The sequence below is a fragment of the Myotis lucifugus genome, unplaced genomic scaffold (assembly GCF_000147115.1).
Source record: "Myotis lucifugus unplaced genomic scaffold, Myoluc2.0 scaffold_19, whole genome shotgun sequence".
Taxonomy (NCBI): domain Eukaryota; kingdom Metazoa; phylum Chordata; class Mammalia; order Chiroptera; family Vespertilionidae; genus Myotis; species Myotis lucifugus.
This window is the reverse complement of record NW_005871067.1, coordinates 3,603,046-3,626,899: the sequence shown is the minus strand read 5'-3', so window position 1 is coordinate 3,626,899 and position 23,854 is coordinate 3,603,046. Positions and strand designations below refer to the sequence as shown.

The window sequence follows — 23,854 nt, the reverse complement described above, 5'->3', positions numbered from 1 at the left end:
TAAGCCTTGGTAATGGACCTAAGGTGGATGGAACCTGGTGTTAACCTGGGTTAACTAATTTGTCCCTACCTAGAGAGCCTTGGAACCCAAAAAGTCGGGCCATCTGGTAAAAGTCCACTATCTTTTCGGGTTTCTGGAGGTGTGGGCAGAAGCTTCAAGAAGATTTATCTCAGTGCTGCGGCTGATGCAACGCTATGAGCACACTCCCAGTGAACATGCTTCCTTGGCACACCAGGAAAGTGGCAACGCCTGCCTGACAAATCTCCAAGAGCCACCTACTCTTAGCCCCAACCCTCACGCCCATTGGATAACATAGCAAGCATGTCCCTATTTTATTGGCAGCTCACCCCTTTTTATATGGTTGTACTTCCCCAATAAACTTAGATCTGTGTCTCTGAACCTGGTCTCCGGAGTCATGCATGCAAATGCCCCAGCACGTTGGCCTCCGTCGTCCTCACCCCCAAGGGACCCCCTGTTCCATCTGGCACCTCGAACAGGGACCCCGGCATGCTCCTGGATGGGTGAGTGACTCTCTGTAACGATGGGAAACCTTCCCCCTTCAGCCCGAGCCCCTCAGGCTCGTGTGCTTCATGCGCTGTTACAGAGTAGCCGAGTAAAAGTAACAGAAAAGGAGCTACAAAAGCTCTGGGATGTTCTAATAGCATTTAACACGTGGCTGCTAGAAGCCCCCATTTGGGATCCCAGTACATGGGAGAAAGCATTACAGAGGATAAGATCAGCAGAGGTCCATGAGGGAAAGACTTTTCCGCTTTCTCTCCCACCTGCTATCTTAGCAATCTTAGCCTGCCTAAGCGGGGGCCCCGTCCGAGCCTGCACTTCCCATACCGGAGGCTCTCTCCGCCACCGGCCACCGTTGGTGCGGGTGGGGGAACAGAAGACTCTCTGCCTCCCTATTCCCCTCCAGAGCCCTCTGCCCCCGCAGATCCCTGGGCTGTTTTTGACAAGCCAAAAGTAGTTTCTCAAAGCTCAAGAAAAACTGAAACTGGGACAGAAAAGAGCGAGGCGAAAGCAGGGGAGTCTCACCAGGAGGCTTCCTGCCAGAGTCACTCCCCCGCTCCCCTCGCAGAGCAAACAAAAAGTTTAACTGCCCACCGGCCCCCAAGTAATCCTTTCGTGGGGGACACGGATGATAATCCATGGACGGGGATATATCAATCCATGTGTAGCCAGAGATAGAGCAAAGATGTCCTTAGGGCTGGAGACCCCTGGACTCTTTCCTGTGAATGTTAACCCCACAGCTGCAGCAAATGCTACCAGATCTGCAACAATATCCCCAATATCCAAATGGTTAATGAAGAAAAGAAAAAAAAGAGGCCGTTGGCAGGGAGAGCAAGGAGAGAGAGTTCTTTGTTAATTTTTACTTATCTGAACTATGTTGGACTCAAGGCCACAAGCTGCTAGTAAGCACAACAATTTTCCTCTGTCCTATTTTCTTCTCTTTAACCCTTCCAATACTAAATTAGACTAATACAATATACTTAAAATTACATAAGGAAGGAAGCACCTGCTCTTATTAATCTAAAGAAAGGCTGAATGTTTAACTTGCCAGCTAAGAGTTTAAAGTTCTAGTTAAATTAAATTGGGAAAAATTATAATTGTGGTAACTAAATGCCTAAAGTATAGAAATTTATTTTTAAGAAAATCTTGTGCTTTCTCTGAAAAATTCGGAATTCAAAATATGTTACTCATTGGTCTGATTAAAAAAAAGAATAAATTCTATAATCACAACCGAAATTTTTATATACAAAGATCAGTTTTAATTTAATTGATATCTCTTAATAATTATAAAAAGTATATAGTCTTTAAATCATGTATACACATATATATTTGATGGTCTTTCAAGTTAGATTTTAAAACTATAACCAAGGAATAACTTTAAGACATTTCATGGGCCCTGAAATGTTTTCAAAAGTTTATTCTCTCTTCTTAAAGGATCTTTTAATAAAGCCAATTTAATATACTTGAAATCACATGGAAAGCTTTATTAAATGAAAGTTAGTAAATGTATATTTTAGGTTTTTGCCTCTAAGAAAGGGCAAACAGCAATTTAATAAGGACATGAAAGGATTTAATCCCTTCTACTGTGTGGAAGGCCCCCTGGGAAGGCACTTGAGCATTCTATATTGACCTCTCTTGCCCTTTTTGCCAAGAGGGTCCCTCTTCTTATAATCCAATTGCCCACAGCTGTTGCCTGAGCTCTCTGTTCATGCTAAGGTTGAAGCCTCATAGTGGCTGGTACCATGGATCTGTCTCTTATCCAATGGCATGAGCTAGGCCCTCTCTGGAGAAGAAACCTGGGTTCCCCATGATCAATGCCGGGGCCCCGCCAGCAGGCGAGGGGATCCCAAGGCAGTTACTAGGCATGGAGGCCATAGGGACATAGGCTACCAAGGAGACAAAACTAAACCTCACATCACCCTGCTTGGCCCCGGAAGATGGCTGGTTAGTCAAAGACAGGCACAGTCACAGAGGGGCCAGCAGAAGAGAACTTGGGGGCCAACAGAGGTGGGGCACAGATCCTCACCCCCCAATTATGCAGGGGCTTGAACACTCACCCCTTCTGAGGGAAGTCTGCCCCCATGGCTGCTTCTCTATTCCCATCCCAGCCCAGATTGGTACCCAGATAAGAGAGTTGGCTGACAGCAGCTACCCTATATCTAAATCCAGCCTAACACCAGGAATACTCATGGCCTTCTCAAGGATGCAAAATAATCCTTTCCATTAATATTTACAGTGTAAACTAAGATTGTTATTAGAGTATTAAATTTGACAGTAAAATAGTAGTCAAGTTTTCAGATTAATTAAAATTGGCTCAAGAAGTATTGACCAAAGTTTTCATTTCATAGAAAAATTACTTAACATGCAATGAACCTAAAGCAGTCATATTTTTATACAAAAAAATAAAATTTAAAGTTATCTAGACTGCATTATAAATTTTCCAAAAAGCCTTCTAATAATTAAATCAAAAAGGGAGGATAGTGGAAAAATACCGTGTAAGGAAAAATATCCTGTAACTAATTTACATCTAGAAAAATTTTTTTCATTTGTAATGCTAACAGCAAGACACCCATGAAAAACATACGTGGTGTCAAAATAAGCCAAAGGAAATTCATTTAAGACAAGGGGTCAACCCCCGGGGGCTCCAACCCAATGCCTTATGGCAAGCAGATGTGACCCATATTCCCAGCTTTGGTAGGCTCAAATATGTACATGTAATCATTGACACTTGCTCTGGGGCCATGTATGCTCAGGCTCACACAGGTGAAAAGACTCGCCACGCAATAGCAACCCTCAAGGGAGCATTTTTAACATTAGGCTTCCCCTGGGAAATTAAAACAGATAACGGCCCCTGCTACCCTAGCAAGGCTTTTCAGCAATTCCTCACGAAACATAACATCAAGCACGTTACTGGCATACCATACAACCCACAAGGGCAAGCCATAATAGAAAGACAAAATAAAGAGTTAAAAATCCAGCTTACTAAAGAAAAAGTGGGGGAAGGATAGACCAAAGATTAACACCTCAACAGCAACTATTACAGGCTCTCATAACCCTCAATTATTTTCATTTTACCCCCGACGGTCTTCCTCCCATTTTCAAACATTGGGGAGGTCTCAGAGATATACCAACGCCTCTCCCTTTGATCCAGTGGAGAGATCCACAAACCAGGGCTTGGAAGGGCCCTGACATACTCTTAACCCAAGGGAGAGGGTTTGCTTGTATTTTTCCAGAAGGTGAGAAAAATCCCGCATGGATTCCTGCCCATAACATCAAACCCTGCACCACCAGCGATGAGCTGTAGACCACCATCACCATCACCCCCGGTAGAGGAAATGGAGGACCTGACCATAGAGGACAACCAGCCCCAGCGGCGGAGACAACCAAGACACCGACGGGCACACAACATTACCTGGGGTGGGATTTATGCAGGCCCAATACATGTATTAATCAAAGAGCCTTCACCGGCCTAAAAGGGGCCCGCCTGTATAACGGCACCTGGAAAAAGCCGACAAGTAGATGGGAGAACAATGTCGCAATCAACCCCAATGCCACTCATAGTTTTAGTTACTGGCCCTGTGTGAGACCCGCCTCCTTCTTCTTACAAAGCAATTATAGCGCTTTTACTTGTACCCAGCAATCTTGTGTACTATCTAATTGCTGGAATCTGTTGAGTTTAGTTCCTTAAGTGATGCCCTCAGCCGTCTAACCTCCTGGTTAAATCCTGCTAATATATTCATATGGGCCGTCCTAGCATCAGGAGGCCTCCTTGCATTCTGCTTGTTTCGTTGCTTTTACTCCATGATCCAAAGAATAGATGCACAGCAAGCTATGATTGTCCACATCCAGCAGGCACTTATAAAAAAGGAAGGGGGAGATGTGGGTAGAGCTCAAGAGATTTATCTCAGTGCTGCGGCTGATGCAACTCTGTGAGCACACTCCAGTGAACATGCTTCCTTGGCACACCAGAAAGTGGCAACGCCTGCCTGACAAATCTCCAAGAGCCACCTACTCTTAGCCCCGACCCTCACACCCATTGGATAACATAGCAAGTGTGTCCCTGTTTTATTGGCAGCTTACCCCTTTTTATACGGTTGTACTTCCCCAATAAACTTAGATCTGTGTCTCTGAACCTGGTCTCCGGAGTCATGCATGCAAATGCCCCAGCGCATTGGGCTCCGTCGTCCTCACCCCTGAGGGACCCCCTGTTCCATGGAGGCCTGCCTCTGTGTGGCTAGTTTCTCCTCCTCCTCTGTGTAGGCTGGTGAGGTGGGTAGGTCAGGGTCTGGAAGAGTCACTAAAATCTGTAGGGGCCCCACTGGTTTTAGGGCAGCCTCCCAGGCCGCTTCATCTGTGGCCCGGTTCCCTCTTGCTTCTAGAGAGTCCCTTTCTGGTGCCCCTTACAGTGGACTAATGCCACCACCTTGGGTAGCCAGATGGATTCTAGTAGAGCCAGAATTTCTTCCTTATTTTTGATGTCCTTCCCAATTGAAGTTAAAAGTCCCCTTTCCTTGTAAATAACACTGTCTACGTGAGCCATTGCAAATGCGTACTTGCTATCAGTATAAATTGTTACTTATTTTACTCTTGCCCACCGGAGAGCCTGAATAAGGGCAATTAACTTGGCCTTCTGGGCTGATGTCCCGCGAATGAGTGCCTGAGACCAGATGGTTCGGTCTAAAGTAACCATTGCCATCCCCACATACCTGATTCCTTCCTGGACAAAACTACTCCCGTCTGTGAACACTACCTCATCCGACGATGCCAGTGGGGTGTCAGTGAGGTCCAGGCAAGCTGTCTGTACTAAGTTGATGACCTTTAAACAGTCAGGTAGAGGTTCTTCAGGGTCATCGTCTGGGAGGAGGCTGGCAGGGTTCATGGCGAGAGACTTGTGAAACCTGATGTGGGACTGGTCAAGTAGAAGAGCCTAAAACTGAGCTGGTGTTGCAGTGGCCATTAATTGGACTATGACCAGGGTTTGGTGACTTGCCAGTCCTGGAGGGTTGCCCTCCACCCATACAGTGGGGAAGAGCTGCTGAAGTCTTTTCAGGTATGCAGAGGGCTCACTGGCGGGTGACACTTCCAGAAGCGGTTCTTCCTGTAAAAGATATCCCTCCGACAGAGGGCAGGTGAGTAGGATTCTGGTAGGAAAGGAACCTTGGTCTGGAGGGTCCACGGTAAGGTGGGCCTTGTCCCCTTCAAACGAGATGGTGGCTTGTAGCTTCTGTAGAAGGTCTCGTCCTAATAGGGGGTAGAGACACTCCAGGATGACAAGGAACGAATGGGTTACAGTGTTTTTCCTAAGATCTACTGTCCTTTTTGAAGTCCATGGGCAGAGAGTTGACTTTCCTGTGGACCCCTGAATGGAAGTTTTCTTGGTGGTTATTGGTTCCATAGGCTCGGTTAGGATGGAATAGGTAGCACCAGTATCTATTAGGAAGCTAACAGGCTTGCCCCCTATCTATAATGTTATCCTGGGTTCCTGGGGGCTGAGCGGGATGGAGTCCCGGCCCCGTCAATCCTCCTCTAGATTCAGGACCTTCAGGGCCTGAGACTGCCTCTTCCTGTCCCGGTCGGGTTGGTCGGGCAGCCTTTCTTCCAGTGTCCTTTTTTACAATAGGCACACTGGTTTTTCCCAAACTGGGGTCTACTTCCCTGCTGTTGGTCTTTTTGTGAACCCTTTTTCCTTTGGGGGTTTGTTTCTTCTAGAGCTGCTACAACTGCCCTTGCTAGTCTCTTATCCTGGTTCTCCCCTGAGGAGTCTCTATTGTTGAATACCTTTTGGGGGGCGCCCCGAGCCCCGTCCTGGGTCACCGGGCGCGCCTCCAGTTAGCGCCTGGGACGGGGCTGGCCGCTCCGCCCCTCGGCTCCTCCGTGGCGGGGAGGGGGGCCCGAGGGCGCCAGGAGCGCGAGGAGCAGAGCGGAGCCGAGCGCCACACACCCTGCCGCGCCCCCGTGCCCGACGCGCCCGCCCGCCGCCGCGCAGCCTTCCGCCAGCAGTATGCTCCAGGCCTCAATGAGGAGCCCAAACATGGAGGAGCCCAAACATGGAGGCCTTCAGCAGCAGAAGGTGGAGGACTGTACGACATCGGAGAGGAGCTGGGGGAGCGGCCAGTTTGCCATTGTGAAGAAGTGCCGGGAGAAGAGCACCGGGCTGGAGTACGCAGCCAAGTTCACCAAGAAGCTGCACGTGTGCCGGGAGGACATCGAGCGGGAGGTGAGCATCCTGCGGCAGGTGCTGCATCCCAACATCATCACGCTGCACGACGTGGTGCTCATGCTGGAGCTAGTGTCCGGAGGAGAGCTCTTTGACCTTCTGGCCCAGAAGGAGTCACTGAGTGAGGAGGAGGCCACCAGCTTCATTAAGCAGATCCTGGACGGAGTGAACTACCTTCATGCCAAGAAAATTGCTCACTTTGATCTCAAGCCAGAAAACATTATGTTGTTAGACAAGAATATTCCCATTCCACACATCAAGCTAATTGACTTTGGCCTTGCTCACGAAATAGAAGATGGAGTTGAATTTAAGAACATTTTTGGCACACCAGAATTTGTTGCTCCAGAGAATGTGAACTATGAGCCCCTGGGCCTGGAGGCTGACATGTGGAGCATAGGCGTCATCACCTACATCCTCCTAAGTGGAGCATCCCCTTTCCTGGGAGACACGAAGCAGGAGACACTGGCAAATATCACAGCGGTGAGTTACGACTTTGATGAGGAATTCTTCAGTCAGACCAGTGAGCTGGCCAAGGACTTCATTCGGAAGCTTCTGGTTAAAGAGACCCGGAAACGGCTTACAATCCAAGAGGCTCTCGGACACCCCTGGATCATGCCGGTGGACAACCAGCAAGCCCTGGAGCGCAGGGAGTCCGTGGTCAACCTGGAGAACTTCAAGAAGCAGTATGTCCGCAGAAGGTGGAAGCTCTCTTTCAGCATTGTCTCCTTGTGTAACCACCTCACCCGCTCCCTGATGAAGAAGGTGCACCTGAGGCCAGATGAGAGCCTGAGGAATTGTGAGAGTGACACAGAGGAGGACATCGCCAAGAGGAAAGCCCTCCACCCCCGGAGGAGGAGCAGTACCTCCTAACTGATGCGGCTCTCAGCAGCCACCAGGGAGGCCCAGGCCCAGCGGGGCCCCCTTATGTGCAGACTCTTGGTCCCGTTTGTCACCAGCACCCAGGCATTCTGCATTTCTGAACTTGTTGCAAGAGAGATGGGCCTGCAGGCTTCAGAGGAGTTTGCAGGGGATCCAGGTGAAAATTGTCCAAGGAAACCCTCCCTCCCGCCGAGTTGGGGTCCCATTGGGGCCGGAGGAATGGGAAAATTTCCTCTACCTGATCCCGATTCTCCTCTAGCAAACCTACCCCCTGGCCCTAGGGTGGCTTTCTTAGCCTCAAGCCGAATTCTGTCTTGAAGAGACAGTGACTAGGAGCTGCTGGCAGTCATCCCAGGTTGGCTGGTGGGTAGGAAGACAGATTCTAGGGGGCCAATTAGGGCTTGAGGCTTCTCAGAAAATGGGGGGTTTTGAATCTTCCAATTATAAAGGTCGCTTGTGGAGAAGGGGGCATAAACTAAGAAGGGTTGCTCTCCTAAATTCCCCTCTGTAGGGAATCTCCCTTAAGGGTAGGAGAGATCCCTTAGGTGGAGGGTCTCTGGAACTGCCCTCCCTTGCCTGCGTGGGGCTCCAAGTAGTGGGAGGTGAGAATGAAAGAGACCGCTCTCCCTGTGCTGGAGCCTGGGGATTTCCCTCCTACTGGAGGAGGGGGAGGGGGAAGGGGGAGGGAGGGAGAACCGGGGGCTTGGACAGCGTCTCCCCTTCGGCACTTCCCTTGGGGCCAGTGCCTCCCTTTTTGGGATTTCCCTGGGGGCTGGCTCTTCTTGCCGAGCTCCCCTTGCTGGCTACTAATACTTGAACCCCAATCTGTAGAGTATAATTCTTTAACTACGGTGGGGGATTTTGAACTAAGTCCAACCATTGATCTATGTAGGGAAATTGGTCTGGGTGTGGACAGTAAATGATACTAACTGGATTCCTTCTATACGTCTCCCTAAGTACTTTGGCATAAGCCAGTGATGGCGAACCTTTTGAGCTCGGCGTGTCAGCATTTTGAAAAACCCTAACTTAACTCTGGTGCCATGTCACATATAGAAATTTTTTGATATTTGCAACCATAGTAAAACAAAGATTTATATTTTTGATATTTATTTTATATATTTAAATGCCATTTAACAAAGAAAAATCAACCAAAAAAAATGAGTTCGCGTGTCACCTCTGATACGCGTGTCATAGGTTCGCCATCACTGGGCCATAAGCTATTTACCCTTTGTTTAGGGAGGCAGAGTCCTCTATCAGTGGTTCTCAACCTTCTGGCTCTTTAAATACAGTTCCTCATGTTGTGACCCAACCATAAAATTATTTTCGTTGCTACTTCATAACTGTAATGTTGCTATTGTTATGAATAGTAATGTAAATGTCTGATATACAGGATGGTCTTAGGCGACCCCTGTGAAAGGATCGTTCAACCGCTAAACTGGGTTGCGACCCACAGGTTGAGAACCGCTGCTCTATATGGTTGCAAACTGCTGTCCAAATATCTCAGTTTCCCTGCTCTGCCTGTCCTGGCCCACTGGCCTGTATTATCTAATCAATTTCCTTGTAATAATTCTCTTCTTCTTCTTATCACATACACAACCTTTATAAATTTCATACTTCTAAATTAGCCTTTAAACCTTTCTATATCCTTCAAAAATGCATAACCATGCCTTAGACCTTCTATTAAGTATTTCTATTTTAACATTCTTTCTTTCTGCTATACTTTCAGCAGCTTGTATTGGCCTTTTCTTTCCTGACTACAGAATTAAACCTTTTTAATCTGGCCAATAAAATACTATATTCTAAAGTTTCTCTGCTAAATATTTCAATGCAGCCTAAGAAGCACCCAGTAACCCCGTCCTGCAAGGCTCAGAGACAGAAACCTTTTGCTTTCATTTTCTGTTTTTATCTTTCCCCCTCTCCCCCTCCCTTTCTGCATTAATCATTTACTCTGTCTTTGTCAGGGGGAGATAAGGACCTTTTATTTACAGGCAAGCAATAAACTAGCTAGTGGTTCTTAGTTTAAATCTCCCTGAGAATTTTATGACTCTTTTACAACTCTTTTGCAAATAGTTAACTTTAGAACTTGTTTCTTTCTCTCTCTTGTCCTTACAAGTAGTCTTGGAATTAGCCAGCCTTTGTTTTAAACTTCCCTGGGTTGCAGTCTTTACAAATATTATACCTTTAAATTAACCTTAAAATCTTAAAATTTTAACTCAGTATAGAAAATTATAAATCAGGGAAGAGCAAATTAAATTCTACTTTACAGACAGAAATCTCCCTAGCTAAGAGTTTCTGGTGAGCTAATACTCTAAAAGAAAGAGCGAGGACTGATTAGCAAGAATAAGGATTCTTGGCAGCTGCTAGAATGACATCCTGCAATTTCTTTTACGGTTTAGCCCTACTATATAACTGGGCTTCCCCTAAAGCGGGACTTGCCCTATCTTTAAACAAATTAAACAATAAAGAGACAAAACATTAACAAATACTCTCATGTTTGCAGCCAGACAGCACAATTCCTCTCAGTTAAGAGACACAGGACAACACAAAGTAGCTTTCGCTTTAACATTCTCATACTCACATTTATATACCTTCAGCAGACATTCACTTGGAAGTTAAACAGTTAACCAAATTCCTGCCTAACTTCCCTAACAGAAACAAATGTGGGGGCCTAACAAGAACAGATGTGGGGGCCCTCCCTGAACCCTCACCCCAAGAACAAGAATCTCAACCAGAGAAGGTATGCTGCATCCAATCCTTCTTCTCGGTAATAAAATGACCAGTCAGCCCTAACCAGTTTGGCTCAGTGGATAGAGCGTTGGCCTGCGGACTGAAGGATCCCAGGTTCAATTCCAGTCAAGGGCATGTACCTTGGTTGCGGGCACATCCCCAGTGGGGGGTGTACAAGAGGCAGCTGATCGATGTTTCTCTCTCATCGATGTTCCTAACTCTCTATCCCTCTCCCTTCCTCTCTGTAAAAAAATCAATAATATATATATATTTTTAAAAAGAAACTGTTCTTTAAAATAAATAAAATAAAATAAAAAATGACTGGTCATACAAGCAAGAAAGTGAACTCGAATTTACTTCATCGAATTCACTTACCTCCGAAGGCATTTCTAGTGGCTCCAAAAGGATGCAGGGGCATGTCAGGTGTCTCCCAACTGGCTGTCAAGGCCACCAAGAAGCGTCTCTGGGGCCCTGGAACTTCTTCAGGTGGCACCTCCCCTACAGATTTTCTGGGGCTTGGCAACCAGGCTGGGGGAGGCCATCCACCCTAGGCGTCTGAGACCAAGTGCCAGTAGGCACTTATCTCTTATCTCGCTGGGACCTCCAAATGTTATATTGTAAATCATCGAGCTAAACAGAGGACGCCTTCATCAATCAATCAGTAAGCCGAATTAATTTGGAGTCTTTTATTATGCTAGCGGTCTCAGAGGAGCTGTCTCTCAAAGTCTGAGCAAAGCAACATGGAGGAAACTTTCCCTTTATACCCTCTAGCTCAGGGGTGGGCAAACTTTTTGACTCGAGGGCCACAATGGGTTCTTAAACTGGACCGGAGGGCCGGAACAAAAGCATGGATGGAGTGTTTGTGTGAACTAATATAAATTCAAAGTAAACATCATTACATAAAAGGGTAAGGTCTTTTTGTTTTTTTTTTTTTAGTTTTATTCATTTCAAACTGGCCGGATCCGGCCCGAGGGCCGTAGTTTGCCCACAGCTGCTCTAGATCCTTTGTCTCCCAAATATGGAGTTTCCGGACCCTTTGTAGGCTTTTCAAAGAGCCCTATGTAGATGTTTGTTGCCAGAAGCTTGTAACCTTGAGCACAGCACAACTCAGTAGCCTTGAGCATAGTACATTTCAGATAACTGGAGGCCACCAGGCATGGGAGTAGCTAGGGCCGGCAGTGGAGCGGCTTGTAAGGTCAGATAGTTGAGCTTATTTTCCCTATTATTCAAGCAAGCAAGCGTGTTTACAGAAGCCAAGAATAGCAAGGTTAATTCACAGAACAAAGGACTATCTGTGTTTAGTGGAAATTTTCTTTTTTTTCTTTTTTTTAATCAAATCTTTATTGTTCAGATTATTACAGTTGTTCCTCTTTTTTCCCCCCATAGCTCCCCTCCACCCAGTTCCCACCCCAACCTCTGCCCTTACCACCACCCCCCCCCCCCGTCCTCATCCATAGGTGTACGATTTTTGTCCAGTCTCTTCCCGCACCCCTCACCCCTTTCCCCCCTGAGAATAGACAGTCCATTCCTTTCTGTGCCCCTGATTCTATTATATTCACCAGTTTATTCTGTTCATCAAATTCTTTATTTACTTGAGTTTTAGATTCACTTGTTGATAGATGTGTATGTGTTGTTCATAATTTGTATCTTTACCTTTTTCTTCTTCTTCCTCTTCTTAAAGGAGACATTTCAGCATTTCATATAATACTGGTTTGGTGGTGATGAACTCTTTAGCTTTTTCTATCTGTAAAGCTCTTTATCTGACTTCAATTCTGAATGATAGCTTTGCTGGATAAAGTAATCTTGGCTGTAGGTTCTTGTCATTCATCACTTTGAATATTTCTTGCCATTCCCTTCTGGCCTGCAAAGTTTCTGTTGAGAAACCAGCTGACAGTCATATGAGTACTCCCTTGTAGGTAACTGACTGTTTTTCTCTTGCTGCTTTTAAGATTCTCTCTTTGTCTTTTGCTCTTGGCATTTTAACTATGATGTGTCTTGGTGTGGTCCTCTTTGGATTCCTTTTGTTTGGGGTTCTCTGCGCTTCCTGGACTTGTAAGTCTATTTCTTTCACCAAGTAGGGGAAGTTTTCTATCATTATTTCTTCAAATAGGTTTTCAATATCTTGCTCTCTCTCTTCTTCTGGCACCCCTATAATTCGTATGTTGGTAAGCTTGAAGTTGTCCCAGAGGCTCCTTACACTATCTTCATATTTTTAAAAAATATATATTTTATTGATTTTTTACAGAGAGGAAGGGAAAGGGACAGAGAGCCAGAAACATCAATGAGCGAGAAACATTGATCAGCTGCCTCCTGCACACCCCCCACTGGGGATGTGCCTGCAACCAAGGCACATGCCCTTGACCGGAATCGAACCCGGGACCCTTCAGTCCACAGGCCAACGTGCTATCCACTGAGCAAAACTGGTTAGGGCTATCTTCATATTTTTGTTTTCTTTTTTCTTTTTTCTTTTCCGGTTGGGTTTTTTTGGCTTCTTCGTATTTCAGATCTTTGACTTGATTCTTGTGATCCTCTAGTCTGCTGTTGGAACTCTGTATAATATTCTTTATTTCAGTCAGTGTATGCTTAATTTCTAGTTGGTCCTTTTTCATAATCTCGAGGATCTCACTAGATTTCTTGAGGGTCTCACTAAATTTATTGGCAGTCTCACTAGACTTATTGAGGGTCTTAATAAATTTATTGGCGGTTTCTAGAAAATTCTTGAAAAACCTTAAAAGTGTGGTTTTGAACTCTATATCCATTAGTTTGCTTTCCTCCATTTCTGTCATTTGTGACCTGTTTCTTTGTCTCCGCATTTTTTATGCTTCCCTGTGTTGATAGAGTGGCTTTCTGTGCTAGGTGTCCTATAGGGCCCAGTGGCTCAGCCTCCCCAATTACCAGAGGTGGACACTCTTGGTGCACCCCTTTGTGGGCTGTGTGCACAGTCTTGTTGTAGTTAAGCCTTGATTGTTGTAGGTATCACTGGGAGGAATTGACCTCCAGGCCAATTGGCTGTGAGAATCAGCTGTGTCTGCAGTGGGAGAACTTCTGTGCTGGAGACACCCTTCTGGGGCAAGACTTGCTTCAGTGGGGCTTTGGTGTTCACTGAGTCTGCCCCCTGAGTGTGTCCCTTATGGATCTGAGGAGTTGTAATCTGGATGGTCCCACTCTGACCACTGGGTACACTGGCTCTTGGATCTAAGGAGGTGCTAATTTAGCCTCTGCCTGAGGCTACCCAGCAGGAGCCCAGCTGTGAAGCAATCCAAGCTGCTGTGGGGCCTTGGGCCTTCTTTTGGAAGTTCTGGGTTTCTCTGATCCAGCTGCAGTTTGTTAGGTAATTTTCAGATTGCAAAGAGCCAGGCCTTTCATATGCAAAAGCCTCTGCACACAGCTTGGATGGGGAGGGGTCTTAGGGGATCAACAGGGCGGAGCAAACACCTATGGCTGCTCCTCAGTCCTGCCCTAAGAGGCCCCGCTTCTCAGTGTCCCAGTAATCGCTGCAAGCACCTCTGAGAGAAAGCCGCCCTTGAGTTCCAACCATTGCCAGACAGTCCAGTTTCTCCTGTATGAGTCTGGGTCCCCAGAGACTCGCCCGGAACTGGAGTTCAGAGCAGTCAGGAACTTGAGACGCCCTCCAGGCTGAAAAAGACAACCGTGTCCCCAGTTGCTAGCCTCTTCCAGGTGCGCCGCGTCCTCAGCTGCCAGCTTCTTCCACGTGCGCCGCTCAGCTGCCAGCCCTTTCTGGGTATGCCTCTGTACCTCTGCTCTTTACTTCCGCACCTCCTCTGAGTCTCAGTGTGTTTTTCTCTTTCCTTCTAGTTGTAGAATTTCCACTCAGCCAGCCTTCCTGTGGTTCTGGATGATGTCCGTTTTGTCTTTTAGTTGTATTTTTGAATTGGTTGTGCGAGGCAGCAATTTCCGGTGTTTACCTATGCCACCATCTTGGTTTCTCTCGGAAAATTTCAAACAGCAGTTTTTCCCAGCATAGAGGTTACGGGGACAAGATGAATTGCCTATACTTCACTTTTAGTTGAAGTTTTAATTTCAGACCATCTTTTAGGTCTTTAAGTTTGCAAGACTGCCATGTAGGCCTTCCCTGAGTTTGTCAGGATAGCATGCGGCCTTTTTTTTCCCCATTCACAGAGAACTGTCAGTCTAACCTAGGAAAAAGACTGTTGGCTAGGGAGCGCAAGCCTGTGAAAACTTGAGAAGCTAATTGGTTATTTTAAAAAGCTCCTGATTAAAACCCAGGGGAACAAAGAGCGCTCTCCTCTCACTCTCACTTGCTCTCTTGCTCTTTCTCCCTCACGGGCCCCGTATTCTCACCTACCTGGGAAATTGCGGCCATTGGGGTCTGGTGGCCACCTGGGGCTCAAGAAAGACTGTGTGGGCTCCAAAACAATATGAAGCAAAAGCTCTGGACAGTGGCTTTTATTTTGACCCTGCTGAAGACACAGTTGGACTTTTTCCATGGAGAGGCAGAGAGAGATGAGACATTGGAAACCCACCTACAACAATGTAAGTTAGACCCCCATAAAGGAAGAACAAACAAAGCAGCCAGAGAATAGCCCTTAAGCATAAAGCCCCAGGACCATGAGGTTCTGACCCCCATCAAATACATCTACATCTCAGTTGTGTTTCAGCTCCAGGTCCAGAAAAGCAGCAAAACCAGACAAGCAACCCCATGGCTGACATCAGTTGGACTTTTTCCATGGCAAGACAGAGAGAGATGGGACATCGGAAACCCATGACCCTCTGCCCTGGTGCTGACCAATCAGTGGATACCACAACCCTGATGTCTTTGTCCTTCTATCCCATATAAGCAGCTGGCTTATAGGGAGGTGCAGAGCAGACTTTTGTGGATGATCTGCTGCTCTCCCATGCTGCCAGCATTATTAGAATAAATGCTCATACATGATTAAATCCTGTCTCTGCTTAATTGGCTCAAGTAGTGACAGGCAGCCTAGATCCATCTGTTGTCCGGTTTCAGATCCTCTGATTCAAACAGCCCCTCTGTTCAAACTGCAAGACAAAATAAGCTACTCTCAAGGCTACATTCTTGCATCCCCCTCCTCCCTACTGTTTTCACAATTCAGGGATAATTGGCATCAAGGAGTCTCCGGTTAGTAGAAAGTTCCTTCCCCCATCCTATTCAAATAAGCCTATTTTGAACTCCTCATAACTTTTGCTCTAAGCATGTTTTACAGGTTTGGGGAAAATACTGATAAGACACCTCCTTAGGACATCTGCTGGACTGTCTCCTGGAAAGCAAACAAGCTGTAACTTTTCAAGACATCCCCTGGTATCTGCTCAACTTAAACACAACTGCCCCTTCCTTCCTTGTAGCTTGGCAACAGTCACTGCTTAAAAGACCAGGCCATCCTTTGTTCCCTTCCCTGTATTCACTAGCAATACTTGGCCCTTTCCTCTTTTGGAAAGTAAAATAAACTTCCTCTCTGCATCTTTTCTTTAAGTTGTGAATTCCTTCACAGCCTGTGTGACAAACCAAATCCTAACATTTTTCTGTTCTGCTTGTTCATTTATTTTGGTTTTTAGATTTAATTATTGATATATATTTATTGCCATTCTTCTTCTTCTTCCTTCTTCCTTCTTCCTTCTTCCTTCCTCCCTCCTCCTCCTCCTCCTCCTCCTCCTCCTCCTTCTCCTAGAATATCCTTCAACATTTCATGTAATACTGATTTGGTGGTGGTAACTCCTTTAGCTTTTTCTTATCTGTGAAGTTCTTTATCTGACCTTCAATTCTAAATGATAGCTTTGTTGGATAGAGTAATCTTGGTTGTAGGTCCTTGCTAGTCATCACTTTGAATATTTCTTGCCACTCCCTTCTGGCCTGCAAAGTTTCTGTTGAGAAATCAGCTGACAGTCATATGGGCACTCCTTTGTAGGTAACTAACTGCTTTTCTCTTGCAGCTTTTAAGATTCTCTCTTTGTCTTTAACCTTTGGCATTTTATTATTATTACTAGAGGCCCGGTGCATGAAATTCGTGCACGGGGGGGAGGGGGTCCCTCAGCCCAACCTGCACCCTCTCTAATCCAGGAGCCATCAGGGGATGTCCTACTGATGCCTTAGGCCCACTCCTCATGGTTCTCTGCTCTCTTTGGGGCCTGGCTGCTTTGCCCCGCTATCCTCAGTCTGTGGGGCCTGGGGGCTTCACCGCTGCTGCCACGCGAATGGAGCCGCCATGCTCTGCTGTGCACTCTCTGTCTCTGTCTGCTGGGCCTGGGGGCTTCGCCGCCACCTTGGAGATGAAGCCATCACGCCCTGCTGTCAGCTCTCTGTCAGCCCAGCCTGGGGGCTTCACTGCTGCCTCTATGCCAAGGAAGCCGCCATGCCCTGTCTGCCGGGCATGGGGGCTTCGTCACCACTGCTGTGCGAAGGAAGACACCACGCCCTGCTGTCTGCTTGCTGTCTCTTTCTGCTGGGCCTGATTGCCCCTAACTGCTCCCCTACCAGCTGTCTGCTCTCTGTCTCTTTCTGCTCTCTGTCTCTTGCCGCCACCACCACATGAACAGAGCCGCCACACCCTGCTGTCCACTCTCTGTCTGCCAGGCATGGGGGGTTTTGTGGCTACCACAGTGCGAAGCCACCACGGGGTTAATTTGCATACTCACTCCTGATTGGCTGGTGGGTGTCACGAAGGTACATTCAATTTGCATCTTTCTCTTTTATTAGTGTAGATTTTTTAAGAAGTCATAAACAGCATTTATTACCTTGGTATATCACACTGGTCTTGTTGCTGTTCCTTCACATTAACTGGTTTTCCGTCTTCCCTTCCTCTTCCCACAGTGTCTACACAGTGCATTCTAGAACAGCTCACAGCAGCAATATGCTTATTCCACATCTCTAACACCATTCATTCTCAGGGTTAAAGTTCTGGTCCACACACCCTTCCGTGTAGGAAGTTCAATGCTTGCGAAAGAATTTGTAATAAATCAGGTCTCCCAGGATGGCTCCAGTAATATAACAATGGAAAGCAGAAACTTGTTAGTTGTCATTTGTCTGGACATTAACCAGAGAATCTTTTGGCTTTTGCTCAAGTTTTCATTTGTGTTTACCAGTCTATTCTTGGTATGTTCCAACTGGTCACTTTGCTCCCCCAGCTCTTCTATAATTTCTGAGCCAATCTGGTCAGTCTCTGTGGCAATCTGATGAGAATGCTCAATACTCTGGGTGGCCTGGTTCAGGCTGTCAGTGCCTTGCAAAAGCAACACCCTCTTAGACTGTAGCTGATTCATGTGCTTATTCTCTACAGTGTATGTGCCATATTTCATGTCTCCTCGGCCCCCATATGTGGCTGTAAAAGGTGTGCTTCTCACTTCCCAGTGGAGTTTGACAAGTTCCTTCCAGTAGTTTCAAAGCTTAGACATCATAGGGTTATGAAAAGATAGAGGTGCATAATGAAGTTCCTCTTCCATCTCTGCCAGTGTTTCATTTGCTTTCTGTTGCTTCTCATCAAAATCTCTGACCAACTTATTCTTCTCTTCTGTTCCCCCAGTCCCCAGGAGCACTCCAGCACCCCTCATAGGTCTTCAGGGAGGCTGCAGAAGATCTCCTGCAGTTTCTTTTTTTTTAAATTTTTTTAAATTGTTTTATTGCTTAAAGTATTACAAAGAATATTACATATGTCTCCTTTTTTTCCCCGCCCTTGACAATCCCCTGGCCTACCCTACCCCCCAGTGTCTTATGTCCATTGGTTATGCTTATATGGATCTCCTGCAGTTTTTCGAAATGCTCCAAGGAGGTGGCGGAGGTGGCCATGGTGCAGGCCTTGCTCCAGCAGGGGCTGCCTAGATTCTGGGACCTGGGGCCTGCTCCTACCGCTGTGGTCAGCTGCCCAGCCCTGCAGGCATCAGGGCAACCAACACCATGGCTGCCCAGGTGTTAATTAGGATGTGTCTTGGTGTGGTCCTCTTTGGCTCCTGTTGTTTGGGATTATCTGTGCTTCCTGGACTTGTAAGTCTATTTCTTTCACCAGGTAGGGGAAGATTTCTGTCATTATTTCTTCAAATAGGTTTTCAATTTTTTGCTCCCTCTCTTCTCCTTCTGGCACCCTTATTATGCAAATGTTGGTATGCTTCAAGTTGTCCCAGATGCTCTTTACACTATCTTCATATTTTTGGATTCTTTTTTCTTTTTGCTCTTCTGATTGGGTGTTTTATGATTCCTTATATTCTAAACTAGAAGCCCGGTGCACGAGATTCATGCACTGGGGGTGGGGGGCCTCAGCCTGGCCTGTGCCCTCTCACAGTCCGGGACCCCTGAGGGGATGTCGGCCTGCTGGCAGTCAGACATCCCTCTCGCAGATGGCGCTCTTGCAGTCCAGGACCCCTTGCTCCTTACCGCCCGCCTACAGTGGAGGTGAGAGAGGCTCCCGCCACTGCCGCTGGTGCCAGCCGTGAACCTGGCTTCTGGCTGAGTGGCACTCCTCCTGCATTGAGGGTCTGCCCCCTGGTGGTCAGTGCACATCATAGCATCTGGTTGTTCGGCCGTTCAGTCAATTTACATATTACACTTTTATTATATAGGATTGCTGATTTGATTCTTGGCATCATCTACTCTACTGCTGATTCCTTATAAATATTCTTCATTCCAGTTATTATATCCTTCATTTCTGACTGGTTCCTTTTTATGGTTTTTATGTTCTTTTTCATGTTGTTGAAGTTGTCACTAAGTTTTTTGAGCATCCTTAAAACCATTCTTTTGAACTCTGTATCTGGTAGTTTGCCTCCATTTCATTTAGTTCTTTTCCTGGAAATTTTTCCTGTTCTGTCATTTGGGACATATTCCTTTGTGCATTTGACTGTTTCCCTATGTTTGTTTCTATGTATTAGGTAGAGCTGCGACATCTCTTGGACTTGGTAGGATGACCTTGTGTAGTAGGTGTCCTGTAGAGCCCAGTGGCACAGCCTCCCCAATCACTCAAGCTGGGTGCTCCAGGTGTGCTCCTGTGTGGGCTGTGTGCACTGTCCTCTTGTAGTTGAGCCTTGATTGCTGTTGGCATCACTTGGGGGATTAAACCCCACGCCAGTTGGCTATGAGGACCAGCTGCAACTATAGCAGAGAAGCTGCTGTGCAAGAGACACCCCTCTGGCGCACCACTTGCTTCGGTGAGGCTTTGGTGCTCACCAAGTCTGCCCCCTAAGTTTGTTGCTTGTGGAGGTGGTAGGGTTGTAATCTGGCGTCTGCAGCTGTCCACTGGGTACCCTGACTCCCAAGAAGAGCTAAGTCAGTCACTCAGCACAAGCTACAGAGTGATCTGCAGATGGCTGGGGTCAGAGGTGTCCAGGAAAGGCCAAGCTGCGAACCAAGGCTGGCTGCCACTAGTAACTACTCAGACTCACTCCCTCTGAGCTTGTGAAGTAGATGTTCTGTAGTGGTGGGGCAGCAACTTGAAAGGAACCAGAATCATATGGAGAGGAACTGCTGGTCTGGCTGAAGGGCAAGCGCTTGGGGGTAGCTTTCTGCCAGATAAAAAGTGCTCGCAGAGGCCGTTATTCCTTTTCTGAGACCTGCCTCCTCCCAGAGCCAGCAGGCAGGCCATATCTGAGTCTTCATTAGCCTGGCTCACACTGTTCACCCTGCCCTGAAACCCCACCGCACCCAACTTTCAGGCCTACTCAAGCCGTTTCAAGTGGCTTTTTCATATACACAAATGGCCTCTCTTGCCTCATGCTTCAGACTTTTCTAAAATATCTGAAACATTCAGCATCTGGCCTCCAATTACCTCAAACCTCTTGCTAAGTGGCCACACCATTTTTTTTTTATTGAATTTATTGGGATGACACTGGGTAACAGATTTCAGGTGCACAATTCCACAACACAGCAGCTGTACATTGTCTTAGGCCGCACTACTTCTTTTTTAAAATTAAATTAAATTTTTTTATTCATTGATTTGAATAAAAATGGGGGGAGATAGATAGAAAGATAGATAGAGAAACATGGATTTGTTGTTCCACTTATTTATGCATTAGTTAGTTGTTTCTTGTATGTGCCCTGACTGGGGATTGAACCCAAAACCTTGGTTTATCAGGACAATGTTCTAACCACCTGAGAAACCCAGCTAGGACCTGTTGATGTTTTCTACAAACCAACTTTTGATTTAGTTGATTGTTTTTCTGTTCTCTGTTTCATATATCTCTGCTCTAATAATTATTAGTTCTTTTTGCTGTCTTTGGATTTAGTTTGCTCTTCTATTTTAGTTTTGTTGTTGTTGTTAATCCTCACCCAAGCGTATTTTTTCCATTGATTTTTTTAGGGAGTAGAAGGGAGGGAGGGGGGAGGGAGGGGGGAGGAAGGAGAGAGAGAGAAAATAGAGAGAGAGAGAGAGATCAATGTGAGAGAGACACATCGATTGGTTGCCTCCTGCAAGTACCACGACAGGGCCAGTGATCAAACCTGCAACCCACACATGTGCCCTTGGCCCTTTGGTGCATAGGCCAATGTTCTAATCACTGAGCAACACCAGCCAGCCTTTTTTGTTGTTGTTGTTCTTTAAGGTGTAAAGTTAAGTTGTGATTTGGGAATCTTCCTTTTTTTAAACAAAGGCATTTAGAGCTATAAATTTCCCTCTGAACACTTTCACTGCATCCTATAAGTTTTTGTTTTCATTCATTTAAAAGTATTTTCTAATTATACTTGTGAATTCTTCTTTGACCCATAAGATTTTTAAGTGTGTTTTAATTTTCATATATTTGCTATTTTTCCAGTTTTTCTTCTGTTAACTGATTTCTAGCTTCATTCCATTGAGGTCAGAGGAGATACTTTGTATGATTTCAATTATCTTTTTTTTTTTTATGGTTTCATTCTTTTTATTTATTTATTTTTTTTGGTTAATCTTCACCCGAGGATATTTTTCCATTGATTTTTAGGGAGAGTGGAAGAGAGAGGGAAAGACAGAGAGAAACATCGAGGTGAGAGAAACACATCGATTGGTTGCCTCTGACCAGGGCCAGGGCCCTAGGAGCCTGCAATTAAGGTACGTGCCCTTGACTGGGATCAAACCTGGAACCCTTTGGTCTGCAGGCCAACGCTCTATCCACTGAGCAAAACTGGCTGGGCTGATTTCAATTATCTTAAATTTACTGCAAATTGCTTTGTGACCTAACAAATGAAGTATGTTGGAGTATGTTCCATGTGCATTTAAAAAATATGTATTCTATTGTTATTGTGTGAAATGTTCTACATATGTGTTTTATGTCTCATTGGTTTACATGACCTATTTCCTTATTCTTCTTCCTAGTTTTTCAATCAACTATTGAAAGTGGGTTCTGGGTAAAACTCCTGTCTGGTTTGTGCATCCTCCTACCAGACTGAGTCGGCAGAGGCTATTGTACAGGAGGCCCGATGCCTTTTGGCTGCTGTACAACCCTCTGCATTGTATTTTTAAAAAATTTAACATATAACATTCTTCTCCCCCTTGTTTTTATAGAAAAGGTTTATATTGATGGAATTGTCAGTTTTTCTTTTTGTGTCAAGAGCTTACTTTGATGTGTTAAAACTAAGTAAAATGCATTTACTCAACCCAAAGTAGGCATTAAAAAGAAAAACCCCAAATGCTCTCTTGTATCCATTTTAAGAGTATGATTGGCGCTTTCTGCTATTACCTGAGTCCTGATCTATTACCCCAGGGAGAGCTTGCCAATCCTGCACTTTCCCGGGGTGGAAAGGCTGCAGTGGGGTTAAGGATAAGGTTCCTTGGGCCTACCTTCTCCCATGCCTTTACATTTACCTTTCCTTCCTCAGAAAAAAAAAGAAAGTGGGTTCTGAAGTCTCCAACTATTATTGTAGAACAATATATTTCTTCCTTCATTTTTATCAATTTTTGCTTTATATATTTTGGGGCTCTTTTGTAACAATTTTTTAAATTTGTTTTTATTGAACTTAGAGAGAGAGGAAGGGTGAGGGACAGAGAGATAAAAACATCAATGAAGACAGAGAAACAGCAATCAGACTATCAATCCCCAGAGGGAAAGTAGGGGAGCGAGGGGGTAAGGGGGAGAGATCAACCAACGGACTTGTATGCATGCATATAAGCCAAACCAATGGACACGGACAACAGGGGGATGAGAGCATGAGCGGGGGAAGGGGGCGGGGAGGTTGGGGGTTAATGGGAAATGAGGACACATTTGTAATACCTTAAGCAATAAAGAAATTAAAAAACAAAAAAACAAAACATCAATGAGATTAATTGGCTGCCTCCTGCACACTCCTACTGGGGATTAAGCCCATGTGCCCTGACCAGGAATTGAATCAGTGACCTCTTGGTTCATGGGTCGATGTTAAACCACTGAGCCACACCAGCAGGATCTTTGTAACAATTTTTTATTTAAAAATCTATTTTGTCTGATATCAGAATAGTCTTCTCTGCTGTCTTTTGGTTATTATTTGCATGGAATGTCTTTTTTCCATCCTTTCACATTCAACCTAAATGTGTATTTGAACCAAAGGTGAATTTCTTCTAGATAATATATAGATGGATCATGGTATTTTTAAATGAAAGAAAGAATAACATTCTCTCACTTTAAATAAAAAGCTAGAAATTTAATTAAGCTGAGCAAGGAAGACATGTCAAAAGTTGAGATAGGCCAAAAGCTAGGTCTTTTATGCCAAACAGTTAGCCAAGTTGTGAATGCAAAGGAAAAGTTGTTGAAGGATATTAAAAGTGCTACTCCTGTGAACACACAAATGATAAGCAAAATAGCCTTATTGCTGATAAGGAGAAAGTTTTAGCGGTTTGGATAGAAGTTCAAAGTAGCTACAACATTGAAAGAAGTTCTACTGTTGGTAAAATTCTATCAATTAGCATCACATGCTACAGAGAAATTGTTCATGAAAGAAGAATCAATCCATGCAGCAAACTTCACTGGTGTCTTATCTTATACTAGCGGCCCGGTGCACAAAATTTGTGCATGGCGGGGGTGTGTCCCTCAGCACAGCCTGCATCCTCTCCATTCCGGGACCCCTGTGGGATGGGGCCTAAACCGGCAGTTGGACATCCCTCTCGTAATCTGGGACCGTTGGCTCCTAACCGCTCACTTGCCTGCCTGCCTGATTGCCCCTAACCATTCTGCCTGCCTGCCTGGTCACCCCTAACTGCCCTCCCCTGCCAGCCTGGTCACCCCTAATTGCCCTCCCCTGCCGGCCTAGTCGCCCCTAACTGCCTCTGCCTCGGCCCCGCCACTGTGGCTTTGTCCGGAAGGATGTCCGGAAGATGTCCAGTCTAATTAGCATATTACCCTTTTATTAGTATAGATAATAAAGAGCTAATATGCAAATTGTTGTCGCACCTTCACGCCATCAAGCTGTAACAGCTCAGACACTCAACACTGGGGAGAGAGGAATGGGGACCAGCCAGGCTGCGGCCCGGAGAGGGACAAGTCACCTGCCCTGCAGTCCCAGGCGCCAGCGGCTGCACCTGTGCCTGTAGCCTGGGAGAGGGACAGCCGCCAGCCCCATGTCCTGGGCGCTGCGCTGCAGCCAGCCCAGGCAAAGCC

General features: G+C 45.9%; 1 long non-coding RNA gene and 2 pseudogenes across 1 annotated transcript in view; 2 read left to right on the top strand and 1 right to left on the bottom strand.

Moving 5' to 3' along the window:
* LOC106696539 overlaps positions 1-4,651 on the top strand; it is a 10,613-nt gene extending 5,962 nt beyond the window's left edge. The window contains exons 2-3 of the long non-coding RNA XR_001347491.2: positions 385-521; positions 3,753-4,651. This is a non-coding gene — a long non-coding RNA (uncharacterized LOC106696539). The remainder of the gene's footprint in view (positions 1-384; positions 522-3,752) is intronic.
* Positions 4,652-6,520: 1,869 nt separating this feature from the next.
* Positions 6,521-7,767, top strand: LOC102428856 (annotated as a pseudogene).
* Positions 7,768-17,264: 9,497 nt separating this feature from the next.
* LOC102422750 lies at positions 17,265-18,119 on the bottom strand (annotated as a pseudogene).
* Positions 18,120-23,854: the final 5,735 nt, after the last annotated feature.